The sequence below is a fragment of the Crocodylus siamensis genome, chromosome 3, assembly GCF_052110815.1.
Source record: "Crocodylus siamensis isolate JL-2025a chromosome 3, ASM5211081v1, whole genome shotgun sequence".
Classification (NCBI taxonomy): Eukaryota; Metazoa; Chordata; order Crocodylia; family Crocodylidae; genus Crocodylus; species Crocodylus siamensis.
The window spans coordinates 97214681-97222515 of record NC_143397.1 but is presented as its reverse complement, the minus strand read 5'-3'; positions in this window follow the sequence as shown (position 1 = coordinate 97222515).

Below are 7835 nucleotides of genomic sequence, written 5' to 3'. Positions count from 1 at the left end.
CAACAGACTTACCAGCTGGACCCAGCAGCTTTCCACGCTGCTGGACTGTGGTTCTGGTCACCTGCCTGCTGTGCAGTGGCTGTGTGCATACATGTAGCATTTATTGGCCACATTATCAGCCACATCAGCTAAAAACAAGTCAGTTGTCAATATTGTCAATTTTCTTTATGTCAGTGCTGATCTGATATGGGACCGATGTATCAATGCACCTCTAATAAATTTGTTATAATTTCCCAGGTATAGAATCTAAATATTGAAGGTTGGCCTTGAATTTGTTCTTCTCCCATTGCTATAGGAGGGAAAATAAATCTGAGGTGTCAGATGGCCCCATCCCTGTATCCTTACTGTCAGACCCTGCTCTCCACAAGCACATGGAAGTGATGAGCAAATTTGAAAACACTGACCTTGAAATAAACATACCTGTAGTAATTCACATATAGATAAGTTAGTACAGGTACCCATACCTACTGATATATAGTACAAACGATGCATGATATTAGTCTAAAGCCAAAAGGCTCATGATTTACCATATAGTTCATTGGACTGGACCTCAGCAGAGTCCGTGGTATGTCAGACCATGGTGACCCCACACCTCAGCCTTGCTCAATATGTGTGTGTACTCCAGATACCAGCTCCCCTCCTCTTCTCCTTCCCCCACCAAAGAGGATCCATGTGATAATCAGCCTCCCACTCATGACTGGAACCAGCTGTTCTTGTCACAAGTCCCAGGATCCTTCAAAAGTTTATATGCAGAATGAGGTACAGGGCAATCTGGTTTGGCTCCACCTCATGGAGTGTGGGGCCACACTGACAATAAACAACAGGCTGAAAGAAGGGGTGGCAGAGGGATTCTGGGTGAACTTTTTGGGGTTCTGTTTAGAGATGATTGCCAGCATAAGGGTGGTGAAGAACTAGGAATTATTGGAGATGGTAAAAAAAACATACAAATCAGCTATGGGAGTGAAGAAGTTGAAATGTAGTCAATGCAGTGGCTCACTATGACTTGAAAAAAGGGTCATTACTGAGGGGAACTGCACACAGTAGGCCACACTAATCTATCTTTGTGGTAGGTTCCTATCAGTATGTTTGCCCCAACAGTGGGCCGTCTGTTTTATAGTCCTGCTCAGTGTTGGCTGCATTTAATCAGCTTTAAAGTTGGTTTCCATTATTGTGTCCGTGCTGCTTTTGGTAGGAGTTTAATGATAGGCAAAGCATTTATTGAAGATTCCTTTTATTTTACTGTAACACAAGGAGCTTTTTCCCCCTTTTATTTGAGTAAATATGTTAATTAAACATTCACTCAGTCAGAAAGACAGAAAGAGCATGATAGCATGACACTCCAGCTTGCTGATAGTCGTAGGAAGACAAGGTTGAATTGCAGGCCCAGCTCCCTGCCTATTTGCAACTTTTGTCTAAATGACTGTGATTAATGCAAAATATTGTATAAATACTTAAGCAGTAATACATTACCAAGTGGAATGACTACAGCAGGAAGGCTACAGTAGGAAGGACCCAAGGATAGCCTTTAGCTTTGTGGTACAGCTCTGCTTTGGGAGGTTGAGAGATGTGTGTTTCAAATCCCCGTAAATATTGGAGGACACTGAACACAGATCTCCTACATCCTGAATAAATGCTGTACCTGCTGTGGGATCAAGGACGTTATTCTCACCACCAGGAACACTGCCCTTCATGTTGTTAGCTTTCTCACAAGCACTGAAAACATAACAATTCATCTTAGGCTAAATAAAACATTTTTTGTGTTGATTTGGTTGGTTTTGCCTTTGTATTGATGAAAAATTCTGAGATCTGAATGAACTGTTTTTGTTTGTTTGTTTAGCAGTGAAAACAAAAAATCAATTTTTTTCCCTGGCTGAACAGACTAAGCATTGGTTTTGCTTTATGGCTCTTCATCTTTTTTCCCCAAGATGAACTTTGTGTCTCTGCTTTTGTGGAGACACCACATCTGATTGTGTCACCTATCCACAGGCCAGATTCTGCTCTTAATTACTCAAGCACAAACTAATTACTCTGGGAGGAGTTCAGCCTTGTTGTGTTCTTTTTGTCATCTGCAGCAGCCCAAAGTGAATGTACAATGCTACCATTAGGGCTTGGAATTATTTAACACTGATCTATTGATTTAATGTAGCACAGATGACTACACAAGCTGCAGAGCCATGGCAAATCTTGTGCAAAATTGTTACTGTAGGTTTACACAGATTGACACTGTTAGATTTGAGTGCATAATCTTTCCTTCTCTTCTGGAACAGAAACAGGGGCCAACCCTATGAGTTAGGGAGAATGCCTTGATCTCTCCATCTCTTCTCTGGGGATTGGGAACACTGGCCAATCTGAAGGAGGTGTTCAACCTCTTAGACTGATAAGCCTGGAGCTCCGAATACTTATCTCTGCCCCTCTCCATGTCGGGAAATTGCTTTCATGATTTTTCTGGTTCCTTAATATGCTTCTTTGGCTTCCTGCATAAAGGAAAAATCCAATCATGTGAGTTCCTGTCTGAGACTTTCTAAAATTCTAATGGGCTGATTCATTTTCACAGCTTTTCTGATCTTAACCTTGTCTCTGCTCCTCAAAAGAAAGTCGAGATTCTTCCGTTCAGAAACACACGCTGTCCATCACTGTATGTGTATTCTTCTAGTTTGCCCCTGGGTATTCATCATCTGACAAAGCTAAAAACCATAAGCTAATGAATTTTGAATATTAATGTTAGAAAGCTCTGGGGACCTTCTTCGAATTTAATGAGTTCTCTAGGATGTTCTGTTCACAGATTTGTGTTTCAATCTGTTTTTATGCTCTACGGTAAATTTCACTTGGCTCTGATGGCTTGTTGGCTTACCTTTGTGTGTTTATTGTCTCTACCTCACTGGGTGTGAAGTCATTTGGAATATTAGTTATGCTGCTAATTTCAGAAAGCATATTTTTATGCTGTGACCTCCTATGGAGCTCCAGTTTTCATTTCATTGTATATCTGCCTGACCCCTTTTTACAATGATTTCTTTCTTCTTTTACATGGGAAAACAATTTTTCTTGCCTTTCTCTCCATCCCATTTATGCAAGTACACCAGTGACCTGCATTAACTCCCTTAAAAGTACACTACAGCATTCAGCTTCTCGCAGTAGTTCAAACCAGCATCAATTTCAGGTCATTGATTTTTGTATGAACTTGGGACCACTGGCCTCCACTTAAGTCCTACTTGAGCCCCTAAGATATGATGTATGGGCCTTGTGACATCTGTTTGCACAGGGGGAATTTTACCCCTAAAGCACTTATATATGAATAATTGTTTATTTATCCTTTCATGTCAGAGCAGGAAGACAGCCTCAGTTAATCTTGATTAGAGTTCACATGTCTTTGTTTCATAGTTTCATAGTAGGTAGGGTCAGAAGGGACCTGAGCAGATCAAGTCCAACCCCCATGGGCGGGAAAGAGTACTGGGATCAAACAGCCCTGGCAAGGTGTTCTTCCAGCCTCCTTTTAAAGATGCCCAGCACCACTTCACTTGAAAGTTGGTTCCAGACCCTAGCCGCCCTGACAGTGAAGTAGCGCCTCCTGATATCTAGCCTGAATCTACCCTCTACCAGCTTGTGACCATTATTTCTAGTCACTCCTGGCAGTGCTCAGGGGAACAGGGACTCCCTCAATGCCTGCTGGTCCCCCCTGACTAGTTTGTAAATGGCCATTAGATCCCCTGTCAGCCTTCTCTTGTGGAGGCTGAACAGGCTCAGGTCATATAGCCTTTCCTCGTTGGCCTGCCCTGCTGCCCCCGATCATGCGAGTGGCCCTCCTCTGGACCCTCTCCATGCTGTCCACATGCCTCTTGAAGTGCAGCACCCAGAACTGGACACAGTACTCCAGCTGCAGCCTGACCAGTGCTGCATAGAGGGGGAGGATCACCTCCTTAGAGCTGCTTGAGATGCATCTGTGGATGCATGACAAGGTATGGTTGGCCTTCCTGACTGCATCCCCACACTGCTGGCCCATGTTCATCTTAGCATCAATGATGACTCCAAGATCCTTTTCTGCCTCTGCACTGATGAGAAGGGAGTTCCCCAGCCTGTAGGTATGGTGCTGGTTGTTCCTCCCCAGGTGCATCACCTGGCACTTGTCTGTGTTGAATCCCATCCTGTGTTCATCTGCCCACCCCTGTAACCTGTCCAGGTCCGATTGCAGCCTATTTGTGTTATGCCTTATCCTAAAATAAGTAAAAGTAAGGAAAGAGAATGATCTTTCTTCATGGGGCTGGGCTGACTGGGTTTTCCTCAGTCACAGTATGCAGTATGGTGAGGAGGTAGGCTTCCACTGGGCCCTGAGTGTGGCTTCCGCCAGGCCAAGTTCCAGGCAAGAAATGGAGGCTCACCCGACCAGCACTCTGCCTGATTCTTTCTTTCCTGATTCTCTTTTTTTATAGTCTTTCCCCAGAGAACATTCTTTCCAACAATGTAAGTCTATCCAATGTTAATTCTCTACACCTGGGGCAGTTCTGCCCCTATAAATAACTAGTTAGATCAGATCTTATTTTATCTAACTTTGGTTTGACCCATTGCCCCTTAATTGTCTCCATCTTTATTGCTAAAGCTCACTTCCCTAGAGGTTTGTCTGCAGAACGAAATGATTGTAGCTAGTAATGATAGCAATGAAGACAGAGTATCTGGGTGTGGACAAAGGAACTATTGGAGACCTTTCAAATGGGAAACTTTTCAAAAGGGCAACAGCTGCTACACTCTAACTGTTGTGTGTGAAGGAGGTGAGAACAATTCAAAAGTAGCAAATACACTCCAAGGATATGGGCAGATGCAATACTCCAACAATTTCAGCAATGTTACTGATTGAGAACTGATTCACAGTTGTCCTGGGTCTGAGCTGTCCACATGTACACTGCCAAAGGTTCCAAACAGAAGGGTCACTCCTTAGGCACTGAACCACCATCAGGGGTGGAAGTGAGCACACAGCCTAATTGCAATTTTCTGCTCCTGCCTAACAGCACATTCAATAAATGCTTGTTTCTGCACTTTACTGAAACCTGTGTGGTGGCACCCTGCTTGGAAGTGCTGCCAGGAGCTGCCTGGACCCCTGTATCTGGGTTCCCAGGGGCCTGGGTGCTCTGGAACTACCAGGACTTTCATGGTTGTTTCATAGTTTCGTAGTTGGTAGGGTCAGAAGGGACCTGAGCAGATCATCTAGTCCGACTCCCTGCCATGGGCAGGAAAGGATGTTGGGGTCAAATGACCCCAGCTAGGTAGCTGTCTAGCCTCCTTTTGAAGACCCCCAGGGTAGGGGCAAGCACCACTTCCCTTGGAGGTTGGTTCCAGCTCGTAGCTGCCCTGACGGTGAAGTAGTGCCTTCTGATATCTAGCCTGAATCTACTCTCAGTCAACTTATGGCCATTGTTCCTTGTTACCCCAGTAGTGCTCAGGGGAACAGGGGCTCTCCCCTGCCCTGCTGCCCCCTAAGGAAAGAAAACTTTTCCCCAAGATACTCATCAAATAACTTCTGTTCCTGGAAACTGGTCAGGGTTTGGTGCATCACAGGCTTATTGGGGGGCAGAGGGGCAGCCAAGTGAGCTGGATGGTTGCTGCTTTGATCCCTGCTTCTACAGTCTCAGGGTAGCACTCCATTAACACCAATGGGAGGAAATTGACCTGCTCTTTAAGAACAGCTGAGAACTGCTCCCTGAGGTCCCTGGCCCACCAAAGGAGGGTGCCAGGCATCCCCCTACCACCACCTGACCACCCCATACCCTTATCTTCCATCCCAAATAATGTATGTTATATATGGAGGCCTGATCAGTTGCCACAAATGGACGGGAATGGACCAGCTCTGTAAAAGCAGTGGAGAGCTAACCCTACCCAGGGATGCTGTGGTCAAGTGCAGGCAATAGAGATTGGGCAGTAGAGTTGTGGCTGTGTACCAGAACAGCCAGGTGCCAGGCAGCAGTTGGGAAGTGGATTTGAGGAATGATGGGGTGTGAAATCTGCCCATAACAATCAACCAGTTCACAGGGAGTTGGCTCAAAATAATACCTGATAATCCAGTATACTTTTGAAATGGTTCAGAAGGTTGAAATCATTCAAAACAGACTCATACATCTTGATACTTGTGGTTTAAACTTCATTTAAACCAGTCTAAATATTATGTCTGTCTACACCTTAATTTTCACAGGCCTTCTTCTGACAGGAGTTCCTGGCTAGTAACAGACATTGCCAAGTGAAAGTGATCAGGTTTGCTGTGACACATGGCAGCATAGCTACTCCAGTTCATTGGGCGAAGCTCGCATTGACCCTTGTCCTACCTTTGATGGTGTGTGACAAGGGGTGTTGTGATCTTCCCACATTCCCCGCTCTGCCAGACTCGCTCCTCTGCTCTTAGCTATTGCAGTGAAGCTGGCCTGGCTGGGTGGGGAGTCCTGATCTTTGTGCTTATGGAGAGGTAAGAAGGGAAAACGGGTGAGTAGCTGCTTAGGGTGGTGGGAATGTGCTAACAGCTTATGCTACTTGTATACTTCCACCACAGATGTAATACATGTCCATCACAATAAAGTGGGAAAGCCCTTTAGCACATTTTATTTTGCCACTGATTTCCTTTATTGTGGTGTGACAAATGGTAGCAACGTTTATGTGCTCAGCATTTGTGCCACCCAAAACATTTTGATGGCAGCACAAATGAGAGGTCAGGTGATATCTATTTCCACCCCCTTTGTCCACATCCAAAGAGGCTGTATCATGTGCTAGCCAGATCCTACAGGGATCTCACAGGATACTCTGGTTGCTAACATACACTAAAGTTCATGCTGCAATGTCTTCACTGCTGCTGTTATCTCAAGCCAAAGTAGCCTCGGGTGTTCTAGCATGTGTTACAATCACACCTTCATTTTGCAGTGCATACATACCCTCTAACATTGTTGGCCTTTGCATTTGGGCTTCATCATAAATCTATGCTATCTGCTCTCTTCAGGGTTTATAGAAGAGCAGTTCTGTCACAATGGCCTTTTGCTGTCTAGAATCCACTGGTTCTTTGTACAGTGTCTTGTATTGTAGCGAGTTACAAAACTGGACAGAAGCAGAGAAGGCAGATTAAAAGGATTATGAAGTTCACTGACTTTCTGAAATGAATTTGGCAGGTTGGCATGCTTCTTGTTCTTGTACTTAAATTCATGCTCAGAGCAGACTTTTTACCCTTCTCATGTGTTCCAGAATTTTTTTGCATTTTGTTTATTTCAGTCTCTCTCCTAAACCCATTGAATCTTATTTGGTCAATCTATCATAATCTGTATGTGCTTAGAAAATGTCTATTGCTATAGCATCTAAAGTAATATCAGCATAGTATTGAGAGGTTAATTGAAAGTGAATATATATAAATCATATTAGTGAAATTCAGCATTCATATTATGGCGTAAATTTTCTACAGGGCTGTAAAATATGCCTCCTGAGACATGAATTGCAGGGACTGTCAGTTTATTCCAACCACATGATTAATGAAACAATAGCCATGCAACTTCCTCATGAAATACAGGGTATGTTTACATTGCACACTGCAGTCTAATATAGAGACACCTGAACTAGCTCGAGTTCTGGAAGTTACCTACACTATCGCAGAACTCCATGTGGACTAACTTGCCTTCCTTCTTGGGGTACCTGAGCTCATTCATTCAGAGCTAGCAATCTGAGTCCCCAGCCTAGATCTACCCAAAAAGGCAGGATATTTAGTGCTAGGGCACTAGCCTAGGATTTGAGAGACCTGGGTTCAGTTTCCTGTTCTGCTGCAGATTTACTGTTTTTCTGGGGCAAATCATTTAAGGCAGAATCCTATTTGCCCTTAGGAT